Below are 16086 nucleotides of genomic sequence, written 5' to 3' on the forward strand. Positions count from 1 at the left end.
CCTATATAAGCCTACGTACCCTAAAACCATCGAATATCAAGATAGATCAGGAGTTCCGCCGCCGCAAGCCTCTGTAGCCACCAAAAACCTCTCGAGAGCCCTTCCCGGCACCCTGCCGGAGGGGGGATCCATCACCGGTGGCCATCTTCATCATCCCGGCGCTATCCATGACGAGGAGGGAGTAGTTCACCCTCAAGGCTGAGGGTATGTACCAGTAGCTATGTGTTTGATCTCTGTCTCTCGTGTTCTCTCTCGTGTTCCCTCTATGGCATGATCTTGATGTATCCCGAGCTTTGCTATTGTAGTTGGATCTTATGATGTTTCTCCCCCTCTACTCTCTTGTGATGAATTGAGTTTTCCCCTTTGAAGTTATCTTATCGGATTGAGTCTTTTATGAGAATACTTGATGTATGTCTTGTCGTGCTTATCTGTGGTGACAATGGGATATCATGTGCCTCTTGATGTATGTTTTGGTGACCAACTTGCGGGTTCCGCCCATGAACCTATGCATAGGGGTTGGCACACGTTCTTGACTCTCCGGTAGAAACTTTGGGGCACTCTTTGAAGTACTTTGTGTTGGTTGAATAGATGAATCTGAGATTATGTGATGCATATCGTATAATCATGCCCACGGATACTTAAGGTGACATTGGAGTATCTATGTGACATTAGGGTTTTGGTTGATTTGTGTCTTAAGGTGTTATTCTAGTACGAACTCTTGAATAGATTGATCCGAAAGAATAACTTTGAGGTGGTTTCGTACCCTACCATAATCTCTTCGTTCGTTCTCCGCTATAGTGTCTTTGGAGTGACTCTTTGTTGCATGTTGAGGGCTTGTTATATGATCTATCTATGTTATTATTGTTGAGAGAACTTGCACTAGTGAAAGTATGAACCCTAGGCCTTGTTTCCTATCATTGCAATACCGTTTACGCTCGCTTTTATCACTTGCTACCTTGTTGTTTTTATAATTTCATATTACAAAAACCTTTATCTACTATCTATTTTGCACTTGTATCACCATCTCTTCGCCGAACTAGTGCACCTATACAATTTACCATTGTATTGGGTGTGTTGGGGACACAAGAGACTCTTTGTTATTTGGTTGCACGGTTGCTTGAGAGAGACCATCTTCATCCTACGCCTCCTACGGATTGATAAACCTTAGGTCATCCACTTGAGGGAAATTTGCTACTGTCCTACAAACCTGTGCACTTGCAGGCCCAACAACGTCTACAAGAAGAAGGTTGTTTAGTAGACATCAGTCATCATCAACCATCCTCCATGACCAATTTCATGATGCTCACTGCCGTGCGTGAGTAATTCCATCCTAGGCTTGCTAGACGGTGATGGGTTGGATGAGATTTACCATGTAATCAAGTTAGTTTTGTTAGGGTTTGATCCCTAGTATCCACTATGTTCTGAGATTGATGTTTCTATGACTTTGCTATGCTTAATGCTTGTCCACTAGGGCCCGAGTGCCATGATTTCAGATCTGAACCTATTATGTTTTCATGAATATATGTGAGTTCTTGATCCTATCTTGCAAGTCTATAGTCACATATTATGTGTTATGATTCGACAACCCCGAAGTGACAATAATCGGGATACTTCTCGGTGATGACCGTAGTTTGAGGAGTTCATGTATTCACTAAGTGCTAATGATTTGGTCCGGTACTCTATTAAAAGGAGGCCTTAATATCCCTTAGTTTCCATTAGGACCCCTCTGCCACGGGAGGGTAGGACAAAAGATGTCATGCAAGTTCTTTTCCATAAGCACGTATGACTATATTTGGAATACATGCCTACATTACATTGATGAACTGGAGCTAGTTCTGTGTCACCCTATGTTATAACTATTACATGAGGAATCGCATCCGACATAATTATCCATCACAGATCCAATGGCTACGAGCTTTTCAAATATTGTGCTTTGCTTATTTACTTTACCATTGTTACTGTTACAATTACTACAAAACTGCTATTGTTACTTTTGCCACTGTTACCATTACTTCCATACTACTTTGCTACTAAATACTTTGCTGCAAATACTAAGTTATCCAGGTGTGGTTGAATTGACAACCCAACTGCTAATACTTGAGAATTTTCTTTGGCTCCCCTTGTGTCGAATCAATAAATTTGGGTTGAATACTCTACCCTTGAAAACGGTTGCGATCCCCTATACTTGTGGGTTATCAAGACTATTTTCTGGCGCCGTTGCCGGGGAGCATAGCTCTATTCTTTGAGTCACGTGGGATTTATATCTGCTGATCACTATGAGGAACTTGAAAGACGAAAGAACTAAGATTTTTCCCTCAACTATGAGGGGAGGTAAGGAACTGCCATCTAGCTCTGCACTAGATTCTCCTTCTGTTTTGAGTAACCTTGCGACACCTAAACCTGCTACTACTATGAATTCTGATATGTCACATGTTATTGATGATGCCACTTCTGCTATGCATGATACTTATGGTGAAACTACTTATATGCTTGATACTACTTTGCCATTAGGTGAATTTGTAGATGAACAACTTGCTAGGGTTAGAGAGAATGAAATTATTGATGAGGAAATGATTGAAGATAGTGATGATGAAGGTTCTCCCCCTAAGTATGAATTGCATGTTGTTCCTGAGGGTTATGTTATGGATGAAGAAGCTGCTAGAGCTATTCTTGCTTGCAATGATAGATATGATCTTAAGAAGTTATTAGCTAAATGGAAGCAGCAATCTCTGAATGCTATAATGAAATATGACCCTGCTTTTGCTACTTCACCTATCTTTGTTACTGATAAGGATTATGAATTCTCTGTTGATCCTAAGATAATTACTTTGGTTGAATCTGATCCTTTTTATGGCTATGAATCTGAAACTATTGTGGCACATCTTACTAAATTAAATGATATAGCCACCCTGTTCACTAATGATGAGAAGTCTCGCTATTATTATATCCTTAAGATATTTCCGTTCTCATTAAAGGGTGATGCTAAAACTTGGTTTAATTCTCTTGATCCTGGTTGTGTGCGTAGTCCCCAGGATATGATTTATTACTTCTTTGCTAAATATTTCCCTGCTCATAGGAAACAAGCTGCCTTGTGGGAAATATATAATTTTGTGCAAATCGAAGAAGAGAGTCTCCCACAAGCTTGGGGGAGGCTTCTCCGATTACTTAATGCTTTGCCTGATCATCCTCTTAACAAAAATGAAATGCTTGATATCTTTTATAATGGACTAACCGATGCTTCCAAGGACCACTTGGATAGTTGTGCCGGTTGTGTTTTCAGGGAAAGAACAGTCGACCAAGCTGAATTGTTATTGAATAATATGTTGACTAATGAAAATAATTGGATTCTTCCTGAGCCAATTCTTGAGCCAATTGAGCCAACTCCTGAACCTATTCCTAAACCAACTCCGAAGAAGAGGGGTGTTCTATTTCTCAGTCCTGAAGATATGCAAGAGGCAAAGAAATCTATGAAAGAAAAAGGTATTAAAGCTGAAGATGTTAAGAATTTACCTCCTATTGAAGAAATACATGGTCTTAATATACCACCTATTGGAGAAACACATTGTCTTGATAACCCGACACAGGTAGTAAAGGTAAATTCTCTCTATAGATATGATAAAGTTGAAATCCCGTCTACTAAATTTCCTAGCCAATGTTTAGATGAATTTGATGGCTTTATGGCTAGACAAGAAAATTTCAATGCTTATGTTGGTAGAGAATTAAAGAGTAATGCTTTCATGACAAGACGCTTGAGTGATTATATGGCTAGAGTTAAAGGTGAACTTAAACTCATTAGCAAGTATGCTTCTATGGTTACCACTCAAGCGGAGCAAGTACTTAATGCTCAAAGTGATTTGCTCGATGAATTAAATAATAAACATGACTTTGCTGTTAGAGTGGCTACTAGAACTGGTAGAATGACTCAGGAACCTTTGTATCCTGAAGGCCACCCTAAGAGAATCGAGCAAGATTCTCAGAGAAATAATTTAGGTGCACCTAGTCCTTCTAAAAAGAAGAAAAGGAAAAATGATAGGACTTTGCATGCTTCTAGTGAACCTGTTGTAGACACACTTGAGAATCCTAATGATATTTCTATTTCTGATGCTGAAACACAATCTGGTGATGAACATGAACCTAGTGATAATGTTAATGATAATGTTCATGTTGATGCTCAACCTAGCAATAATAATGATGTAGAGATTGAACCTGCCGTTGATCTTGATAACCCACAATCAAAGAATCAACGTTATGATAAAAGGGACTTTGTTGCTAGGAAACACGGTAAAGAAAGAGAACCATGGGTTCAGAAACCCATGCCTTTTCCTCCTAAGCCATCCAAGAAAAAGGATGATGAGGATTTTGAGGGCTTTGTTGAAATGATTAGACCTACCTTCTTACGTATGCGCTTAACTGATATGCTTAAAGTAAATCCTTATGCTAAATACATGAAGGATATTATTACAAATAAAAGAAAGATACCGGAAGCTGAAATTTCCACCATGCTTGCTAATTATACTTTTAAGGGTGGAATACCAAAGAAACTTGGAGATCCAGGAGTGCCAACTATACCTTGCTCCATTAAAAGAAACTATGTTAAAACTGCTTTATGTGATCTTGGAGCTGGTGTTAGTGTTATGCCTCTCTCTTTATATCGTAGACTTGAATTGAATAAGTTGACACCTATTGAAATATCTTTGCAAATGGCCGATAAATCAACTGCTATACCTGTCCGTATTTGTGAGGATGTGCAAGTTGTGGTTGCAAATGTCACTATCTTAACGGACTTTGTTATTCTTGATATTCCCGAGGACGATAGTATGTCGATTATCCTTGGTAGACTCTTTTTGAATACTGCACGGGCTCTTATTGATTGCAACAAAGACAATGTCACTTTTCATGTTAATGGTAATGATCATACTTTACACTTTCCGAGGAAACAACCTCAAGTTCATAGCATCAATTCTATTGGAAAAGTTCCAACTATCAATATTGGAGGTTTTGAATTTCCTCTTCCTACTGTCAAGAAAAATATGATATTCTTATTATAGGGGATGTTCATATCCCCGTTGAGGTAACCGTGTTATTCAAAATTTCTTCGGTTCCATGTTATTCCGAATGAGTTTGTTAACAAGACTTGATCAACCTTGTTAGTGGAATCCTTTTGATGATCATGAGATGGATGAAACTAGAAGGCACAACCTTTTGTACCCTCTTTCTACTTTCTGTTATTTAGAATAAATAAAGCAAAAATAGTATTATATGTCTGCTTTCTGAATTATCCATGCAATAAAAAAATATCCCAAAAATAAAAGTTCTCCAAATGCCCTGCAAATTTAGTATGATTTTTTATGGAATATTTGAGGATTTTAGGCATTGAGAACACAACAGGGGGGCAAGCACCTGGCCACGAGGGTCCAGGGCGCGCCCCCTGCCTCGTGGGCCCATGGTGGCCCCCCTCCACTTATTCCTGCACCCACACACTCCATCTTTCTCCCAAAAAATTCTCCATCCATCTCAAGAACGAGTTCTAGCTCATTTTGATGCGATTTTCGATCTCCTTGCTCAAAGCCCCATTCACAAAACTGTTTTGGGAGATTGTTCCTTGCCTCCTTGGTATGTGCCTCCTCCAGTGGTCCAATTAGTTTTTGTTCTAGTGCTTTATTCATTGCAAATTTGTGCTGCCTAGGTGACCCTATTCTTGAGCTTGCATGTCAAATTTATGAGGTCCCAAGTAATTCTAATGCATGATATAGGCTCTAGGCACTTATGGGAGTAGTTGTGACCAATCTTGTTTAGTTTGATTCACTTTTATTTTGAAGTTACTAAAAAGTTCAGAAATTTTCAAAAAATGATGAGGAGATTATTGAGGGGCTCTTCTAGCCAAAGCTCCAAGGATAAATAAGCTAAGGAGAAAGAAAAGGCCAAGTATAATCTTCCTCCAGTAGCGGAAATAAGGTCGTCCATTACGTCGTCTTGCTGTCGGTAGTTTATGCGCACCGAGGCCAAACAGCAGCTCCAAAGCCTGAGCCGGAACCACCACTTGACCCTTATCGTCCATCATGTTATCAGTGGGATCCGGAGGAGATCTCCGGCCAGTGGTATCCTGATGACACTCCTCGGTACACCGGGGAGAGTAGCCGCGGTCCTTGGGCATAGACCAACTTAGGCCAAAAGCCTAAGCTTGGGGGAGTACGTATTTCTCACCGACATTACATTCATGTTCACACTTATTCTAGTCGTCGGTGCTCATACTTTTTCATTGTATTATCCATGCTAGTTTAATTTATATTTCTAGCTCACTTCTTGTGTGTTTGATAAACCTTAAGAAAAACCAAAAAATTAGTTAGTTTAATTTCCATGCTTGTAGTAGTAATTAAATGAAAACCCAAAAAGATTTCTCATTCTTCTTTTGCTTGTTGGGAGCTTTCCCGTGTAAATAGATTTTTTTTCCTTTGGGGTCGAGAGGAGAAGACCATAATGAAAAATTCTTAGTGGCTCTCATATGCATGATTGTTGATTTAACTTGAGACCCATATTATTTTGTCTTCTATCTTGAATTGAATGCTTGCAGATTCCAGCTTAGTCCAATGCACATGCACTATTATTATTATACACATGATTTGGTCGTGCAGGTGAAAGGCAATAATGACGATATATGATGGACTGATTGACATGAGAGAAGCTGGTATGAACTCGACCTCTTTTGTTTTTGTAAATTTGATGAGTTCATCATTCCTGATTCAGCATATTATGAATAAACATGTTTGCAATGACAATTAGAGATTATAGTTGCTTATGCCATGCTTAATTAGCTAGGAGCTTATAATGGTTTACCTTGCGTGCCAACATGCTATTAAAATGGTTATGATGTGGTATGATAGGGTGGTATCCTCCTTTGAATGAATTGAGTGACTCGACTTGGCACATGTTCACGCATGTAGTTGAAACAAAATCAACATAGCCTTCACGATATTTATGTTCATGGTGGATTATATCCTACTCATGCTTGCACTCGGTGTTGATTAATTTTAATGCATGTTCATGAGTGTTGTCGCTCTCTCAGTTGGTCGCTTCCCAGTCTTTTGCTAGCCTTCACCTGTACTAAGCGGTAATACTGCTTGTGCATCCAAACTCCGAAAACCCCAAAGTTGTTCCATACGAGTCCACCATACCTTCCTATATGCGGTATCTACCTGTCGTTCCAAGTAAATTTGTATGTGCCAAACTCCAAACCTTCAAATGAAATTCTGTTTTGTATGCTCAAGAAGCTCATGTATCAACTAGGGTTGTCTGTATCTTCCATGCTAGGTGGGTTATTCTCAAGGGGAGTGGACTCTGCTCCTCATTCACGAGAAAATGGCTGGTAACCGGGATGCCCAGTCCCATGATAAAAAAGATCAAAGCAAATCGAAATAATTAAACAAAACTCCCCAGGGCTGTTGCTAGTTGGAGGCACTCGTTGTTTCGAGCAAGCCATGGATTGATGCTTGTTGGTGGTGGTGGAGTATAAACTTTACCATTCTGTTTGGGAACCGCCTATAATGTATGTAGCATGGAAAATATCGAGATCTCATAGTTGTTGCACTGACAGTGAAAGTATACCGCTCAAAATGTTATTCATCACTATTTTAAAATCGAGCTCTGGCACCTCTACAAATCCCTGCTTCCCTCTGCGAAGGGCCTATCTATTTACTTTTATGTTGAGTCATCACCCACTTATTAAAAAGCACCCGCTGGAGAGCACGCTGTCATTTGCATGCATTACTATTAGTTTATATTGGGTATTACTTTATTGGATCTCTTTTACCATGAATTACAATGTTTAGTCAGTCCTTGATCTTTAAAGGTGCTCTGCATTTATGTTTTGCAGTCTCAGAAAGGGCTAGCGAGATACCATCTTGTTATATCATATTATGTTTGTTTTGAGAAAGTGTTGTCATCCAAGATTTTTTTATTATTGCTCGCTAGTTGATTATGCCATTGATATGAGTAAACATGAGACCTAAGTGTTATTGTGAATATGGTTGGTTCATAATCTTTGCAGAAAACTTGAATGCTGGCTTTACATATTTACAACAACAAGAGCAAACAGAGTTTGTAAAAAAATTCTTTATCACTTTCAGTTTATCAACTGAATTGCTTGAGGACAAGCAAAGGTTTAAGCTTGGGGGAGTTGATATGTCTCCAACGTATCTACTTTCCGAAACACTTTTGCCCTTGTTTTGGACTCTAACTTGCATGATTTGAATGAAACTAATCCGGACTGACGTTGTTTTCAGCAGAACTACCATGGTGTTATTTTTGTGCAGAAAACAAAAGTTCTCAGAATGACCTGAAAATCCATGGAGATAACTTTTGGAAAATATAAAAAATACTGGCGAAAGAATCAAGGCCAGGGGCCACACCCTGTCCACGAGGGTGGGGGGCGCGCCCCCTGCCTTGTGGCCCCCCTGGAGCTCCACCGACCTCAACTCCAACTCTATATATTCCGTTTCGCGGAGAAAAAAATTAGAGAGAAAGTTTCATCGCGTTTTACGATACGGAGCCGCTGCCAAGCCCTAAACTCTCTCGGGAGGGCTGATCTGGAGTCCCTTCGGGGCTCCAGAGAGAAATATTTGTTGCCGTCGTCATCATCAACCATCCTCCATCACCAATTTCATGATGCTCACCGCCGTGCGTGAGTAATTCCATCGTAGGCTTGCTGGACGGTGATGGGTTGGATGAGATTTACCATGTAATCAAGTTAGTTTTTTTAGGGTTTGATCCCTATTATCCACTATGTTCTGAGATTGATGTTGCTATGACTTTGCTATGCTTAATACTTGTCACTAGGGCCCGAGTGCCATGATTTCAGATCTGAACCTATTATGTTTTCATGAATATATGTGAGTTCTTGATCCTATCTTGCAAGTCTATAGTCACTTATTATGTGTTATGATCCGACAACCCCGAAGAGACAATAATTGGGATACTTCTCGGTGATGACCGTAGTTTTAGGAGTTCATGTATTCACTAAGTGCTAATGCTTTGGTCCGGTACTCTATTAAAAGGAGGCCTTAATATCCCTTAGTTTCCATTAGGACCCCGCTGCCACGGGAGGGTAGGACAAAAGATGTCATGCAAGTTCTTTTCCATAAGCACGTATGACTATATTCGAAATACATGCCTACATTACATTGATGAACTGGAGCTAGTTCTGTGTCACCCTATGTTATAACTATTACATGAGGAATCACATCCGACATAATTATCCATCACTAATCCAATGCCTACGAGCTTTTCACATATTGTGCTTTGCTTATTTACTTTACCGTTGCTACTGTTACAATTACTACAAAACTGCTATTGTTACTTTTGCCACTGTTACTGTTACTTCCATACTACTTTGCTACTAAATACTTTGCTGCAGATACTAACTTATCCAGGTGTGGTCGAATTGACAACTCAACTGCTGATACTTGAGAATATTGTTTGGCTCCCCTTGTGTCGAATCAATAAATTTGGGTTGAATACTCTACCCTCGAAAACTATTGCAATCCCCTATACTTGTGGGTTATCAATGATTCAAAGATGCAATGATTTGAGCATTCTACGAACGATACGACCAAGCCACTCACTTGAGATCCCCCCTTGATAGCACATCAATCGATTATATAACTCGGTCTTTCAACTAACACCATGAGACCGGTAAAATAGAAAACCTATCAAGGGCAAACCTTTGTCCTTTCGCATAATCCACTTGAGCTAGCTGATGACGGTCTTGACCTTCTCAAGTTGGACCACCTTTCTTGATTGCGTTGGCTCAGTGAAGACTAGTAGATCGCTCCCCCATACTCCACTATGTGCGAGCAACTCTTCGGCGCATCTTCACAAGTTCATTGTCGCCACAATGGACGTCAAGCTTCAAGCATATAATCTCTTCCTGATGATCCACTTGAACTTGCAGACCGTAAACCTAACACCACAAAGAACTCTCATGTAGACCATGGGTTAGTAAACAAAGTGTAATTGACTAAAAGGAAAGCCTATGGACAAACCCTTCAAATATAGCTCAAGGCAACCATTAGTCCATAAGAATTGTCATCAATTACCAAAACCATATATTGGGGCACCGCTTGAGTGCAGCCGTCCTGCACGCAGCGCATCGACGGCCGCGCTGTGCAAGGTGATCTGTGCAAAGGAAAGCGTCAAAGTCAGTAAAACGGGAATACATAGCTGGATATAAGCTAATACAATGTCAGAACTGATGCAAAGGACCAGGCGTGCATGGCTATCTCTTTTTTATGCCGGTTGCGTGTGGGAGCTGCTGTCAGAAACGCTATTAATGTGCTTTTTGACCGCGCGGCCACTGCCAAGAACGGAGGTGGGGGCGGCTAATACGTCTCCAACATATCTATAATTTTTGATTGTTCCATGCTATTATATTACCCATTTTGGATGTTTATGGGCTTTACTTTACACTTTTATATCATTTTTGGGACTAACCTACTAACCGGAGGCCCTGCCCGAATTGTTGTTTTTTGCTTATTTCAGTGTTTCGAAGAAAAGGAATATCAAACGGAGTCCAAACGGGATGAAACCTTCGAGAGCGATCTTTTTGGAACAAATGCTAACAAGGAGACTTAGAGTGGACGTCAAGCAACAACCGAGGCAGCCACGAGGGTGCCCGGCGCGCCCCTAGGGGTGGGCGCGCCCCCCACCCTCGTGGGCCTCTCAAGCGTCCACCGACCTACTTCTTCCTCCTATATATACACCCGTACCCTGAAACCATCAGAAGCGACCACAAAACCTAATTCCACCACCGCAACCTTCTGTATCCGCGAGATCCCATCTTGGAGCCTTCACCGGTGCTCTGCCGGAGGGGGAATTGATAACCCACAAGTATAGAGGATCGCAACAGTTTTCGAGGGTAGAGTATTCAACCCAAATTTATTGATTCGACACAAGGGGAGCCAAAGAATATTCTCAAGTATTAGCAGTTGTCGGATTGCGGGTTCCGGCAGACCCTTGAGGTTCGAACTCTGGGGTGCGCGTGAAGATCTCTCCTCTACCAACTCGCGTCTTGTCGCCTCGCAAAGGATCTAGGCTACACGATGAACAACACAAGGGACGCAAGGTTTATACTAGTTCGGGCCACCGTTGTGGTGTAATACCCTACTCTATTTTATGGTGTGGTGGATTGCCTCTGGGGCTGATGATGAATAGTACAAGGAAAGAACAGCCTCGCGAGGGATGTTCTTGTGGTGGTGTTGTCCCTTTGGAGGGGTCGATTCCCGATGCCTCTATACTATGGTGGCTAGCCCTATATATAGAGTAAGAGGCCCTGGTCCTCTTCCCAAATATTGACCGGGAAGGGCGCCAACAATTGGCCATTTGAAAGGGAACATCTAGTACACTTATCCTGACTAAAGTTGGTCCTCGCCTGCCAAAGACTCTGACGATGACGTTGTCCTGGGCTCCACGGTGACCTCCATCCTGCCGTTCCGCTGGTCTTGGTCTTGTTGCACCGAAATGGTAGCCTTTGCCCAATGCCTTGGCCTGTGCTTGCTCCCTTTGCACCAAAGGGGAAACAAGGACACTGCGCAGGCCGGCGCCCGCCTGGCCTCGATCGTCATGGATTGCATCATGGGCACCTCACGAGGTACCCCTGCCTTGATCTCTCTGCCTCCTCGCGAGCCAGCCTGACGAGGCTACTCCTGAGGAAGCTTCCTGTCGTCCACCCCGTGAGGCTTGGCCCCTCGCGAGGGTCTTGAGCTTTAGTTGATGAAGATGGGCCGCACTGGGCCACTGACGAGCCACGCCGCAGGCCGCAGGCAGGCAAGTCTGGGGACCCCCGTTCCCAGAACGCCGACAGTAGCCCCCGGGCCCAAGGCGCGCCCGGACTTGGCTTAGCAGAGAAGCGAAGGGGCAAGTGTGAAGCGCCGCGGGCCCCACCAGCCTGCGGCCTTGGGCGTCGCGTGGCAGTTGATTGGACGTGGGCGTCTCCGCTTCCCCACGCCCCTCATTACGTGCCCGGCTAGGCAGACCCGCGGTTGCACACAATCATTCCCTTTTCGTCATCCGCGCGCTCCCCGTCCTTCCTTTCTCCTCGAGCTCCAACCTCCGCCTCCAATCCAACTCGAACTCCCCCCCCCTTTTCATCGCCATGGCGCCAACGAAGAAGGGAAAGGGGAAGAAGCCCGCGCCTTCGCCCCGCCTGCCTCCGGCAGCGGCTCCTGCCGTCGACCGGCCAATCATACTCAACCCTGAAGCCTTGGACAAGGTCAGCTCTGCTCTTGCCTCCATCTTCAACGAGTGCGGGAGAACGGCGGTCTGGCCCGCATCTCACTCCTCCCTCGACAGGGTCGTCACCGAGGTCTGATTCTTCGCTGATGCCCTGTGGGCGGGTCTGGTTCCCCCCTTTTCTGCTTTCTTCAATGCGGTGCTCTCCCATTATCAGATCCACATGATCCACATGGGTCCCGAATCAATTACTCTCCTTGCTGTCTCGGCTGATCATAGCCTTTCAGGGCCTTTCACGCTGAGTTTATGGAGACAGTCGGGGAGCCATTCCCTCAAGCTTCACCCTCTCCGCCGATTTCGAGTGCCCCGAGCTCGAGTACTGCCCTTGCCGCGGGGCTGCTTGGAGAGGTAGGCCGCCCCGCGGAGCATCTTGTTCCCGCGCGCCTCATGCCTCTCCTTCGCGAGTTCCCCTGGGGCACTGCCAGCCTGCCCCGTGCTCCCTCTTTAGTTGTAGGCGGTGACTGGCTGGAGTCGATCTTGAGTTCCTCCTCGGGGGACGAATCGGCGCCGGGCTGGATCCATGGCAGGGCCCGTCCGGTGGTGATGGGGGCGCCAGCCCCCAGCCCCCTGCCGAGAGGGGGTGTGCCGCCTCATGGCCCTCCGCATGCGCCAGGGGCGGAGGACGACGCGGAAGACGTGCTTAGGCGTGCTCGAGAGCGCAGCACCCTCCATCGAGAATTCCTTCAGAAGGCAGCAGACGCGGTGAACCAGCTCGGGGAGGAGCTTGCTGGCGAGGATGCACGCCTCGAGGCCGAAGGCCTGCGCCTGGCCGATGAGAGGTGCAAGCTGAGGGTGGCCGTCAGCCTCGCGCGGCACCAACGTGATCTTGAGAATGCGAAGGCTGAAGCGTCGCTGGCAGCCTCGCGGGAGGCCTGCTCCCAAGCCGTCGAGGAGGCCCAGGAAGCAGACCGACGGCGCAAGGCTGCGGAGGAGCGCGTGTGGGAGCTCCAGGCCTGGAGCAACTCTCTGGAGCGGCAAGTGTAGTTGTGCCAGGCGGCCCTTGTGTCGCTGAAAGGGGGGCCTGACGACGAGGCAGAGCTCCGCAGGCGCGAGGAGGCGCTGTCGCTGGGTGCCGCCGAGCGCAACCTTGACCTTGAGCGGTTGGAGACGAGGGAGCGCCTGGTAACCCAGGCGGAGGATGATGTCAGCGCGCGGGAAGCCCGTGTCCAAGAAGATGTCGACCGCCGTGCGGCGGAAGCTCGCTCCAATCTTGAGCGCGAGTACGAAAGAATGTTGGAGCTGATCAGGGACGAGGCTGAGGGCAGGACCGCTGCCCTCAGGGCCAAGCTGGCTAAACTGACGCAGCATGCGGATGCTTCCGAGGCCGCCCTTGGTGTAGCGCAGTCGGAGCTGGCTTCTTCCCGCGCTGAGGTGCTCCTTCTTCAACAGAGGGTTGATGACGCCGAGGCTGTTGCGTGGTGGAATGAGGACGAGATCCGTCAGCGGAAGACTTTGGAGCATGTGCATGGTCCCATGCTCTGCGCACTCAGGGAAAGGGCTAACGTGACCCTGGGCAACATCTGTGAGGCGACCGTTGCGGAGCCCTGTGTAATTAACTATGCTGGCAACCTCCGGTTCTTCACGGATGTGGTGGCAGCTGGAGACCCAGTCTGACAGGGCCCACAGGCTTGTTGAGGAGAGGAGCCTTGCCCTGCTTGGACGTGCTTTCTCCCGCGTCTTCAGTTATCTTCAGGACAGGGACCCCCATTTCGATTTTGACGCCGCCATCGCACCAGTGCCTGTAGCCATCCGGGGTGATCTGGCGCAGTGGGTGGAAGACAACATGGACGCCCTTGTTAGGGCCTTCACCACGGATGACGACAGCGTGGTCGTGGCCGCCGACGAAGGCGGCATGGTGAATCAGCATGACGCTGGCGACGGCGACGGCATGGGTGATGGTGAGGCCAGTGACGCCAGTGATGCTCCTGGAGGCGCTCCCGAAGATGCATTGGGAGATTTGTCTGATTGATCGCGTGTCATTTCCGCTATTTATCCTGCACGGAAAGAGTTCAGGCTCGGCCCTGAAGGTTGTAAGAGCATTTTGGGAGGGGAAGCCCCTCGTGTGAAAGTTTGCAGTTAGTGTACTTGTAGACATAACGCCGCATGCATGCTTATGCTGAGCGATTGGCCCCATGATGAGTCGGTTGACTTGTTTACCTTTGACCCGGACAGGTCCCGAGCAAGCCTGCGGGGGCTGCAGTGCCCTGAGTGTCTTCTGAGTGAACCCACAGATCCTGTGATGAGAACCTCCTGAGAGGGCGCGGTAACAGTGGTCCGGATGATAGACGTGCCTGCCCCACCCCGACTCGCGAGGGGCTCGTGAGGGGAGGCAGCTGACGCTAACTTTGGATGCAAAGCCGCAACCAGAAAGCGAGAGATTGCTCGAACGAGACTAAACACCCCTTCCCCGAACACACGCGAGTCTCAAGCTCAAATCCAACTTAAATTCAAATCGAAGAAACTTGACAACAGAGAGAAAGGCAAAAAAGCAAAAAGCCGCGTCCGGCACCTAGTCTAGTCTTCTACGTCTTCTCACCAACGCGGAGCTAAGTGCTGCCATTGGGCGTGGGCGGGAGCCCCCGAGGCCCGAGGGCGGCTCTCCGAAGACTCCGGGGCATGTACAGCCCCAACTCATTATTACGTGAGAGTGTCACGGGCGGCGAGCTTCACAGGCACTGGGCCTTCTTCACAGGTACTAGCCTTGCTTCATATTGCCAGGCGAGGGCCCCGCCTTGCGTCGCACTCTACCACCATCGACGGCGACCGGAAACCAAGGATGACGCCAATGGGGTAGAGCGGTCGCCAGCGGTTCCCCCGACGACCACGGGTCCTCTGCCGGGGGCAGGCCCTGGGGCACCTCCCTGGCAGAGGGCCTACCTCCTGAGGACGCCTTGCTCCGAGCGCCGTGGGGGTGAGGTCGAATCCCGGCCCCTCTCTTGCAGCCCCCAGTGCCCTCCTCCTAAGGGTAGGAGGTTGTAGCATTGGGGCAGCCATCTACTGTCGCGACCAGTACCTCCTGCGACCCATGGTTAGCATAAGCTTGCTCCTGAGGAATCAATGGTACCCGATAGTTGCCGCCACCAGCGCGGTTGTCGAGGCTCTCGTGGGGTTCCTGAAAGAGCTCAGCTTTTGGCGCTTCCTTCCCCCAACCTCACCCGAGGAACGAGCTGTGGTCTTCTTCCCGCGCACACTCTTGATCCACCATGTGGGGCACATAGGCTTCTGGGGCCGCGGTCCCGAGGGCCTCGCCGTAGTGCCCCATACGCCACGCAGTCCGGCTTGGGGTGCTGTCCTGGGGGTGGTGGCGCGGTGGCCCGCCGAGGCCGTAGGCTGCGGTGTGCGCCCCCTCACCGGTCGGAGGTGGAGCCGGTGCGGCTTGTCACTCGGCACCGACGGCCAGGTTGGCGTTGAGGAGGCCTTGGGGTCCGCTCGGAGTTGCGTGGGTGCGTATGGGGCCGTTGTATGGCACGCCCTGGATCTGGGGCGGCAGCTGGACGCAGAAAGGAGGTGCTCCCGATGCGGCGGCGGCCAGGAGTTCGGCCACTCGTTCTAACAGCACGTCGTGGCCGCTCTCCAGCAGCCTGGACCGCAGCAGCTCTCGGGCTACCGTGAGCGCGGCCCTTGAGTTCGCCTGCTCCCGACGGGTGTGCGGCGACATGGTGCGGCGTGGCTTGAGGCCCTTGCTACTGACCGCACCTGCCGTGGCGTGAGAGCAGGTGGAGCTTGGCCGCGTCGCCCGCGCCCCGCAGCGCCCTGCGGAGCACGGGCTGCCTGGGGCGTGAGGTTGAGGTCGCCCTGGGCAGG

Source organism: Triticum dicoccoides, chromosome 3B (assembly GCF_002162155.2).
Source record: "Triticum dicoccoides isolate Atlit2015 ecotype Zavitan chromosome 3B, WEW_v2.0, whole genome shotgun sequence".
NCBI classification, from domain to species: domain Eukaryota; kingdom Viridiplantae; phylum Streptophyta; class Magnoliopsida; order Poales; family Poaceae; genus Triticum; species Triticum dicoccoides.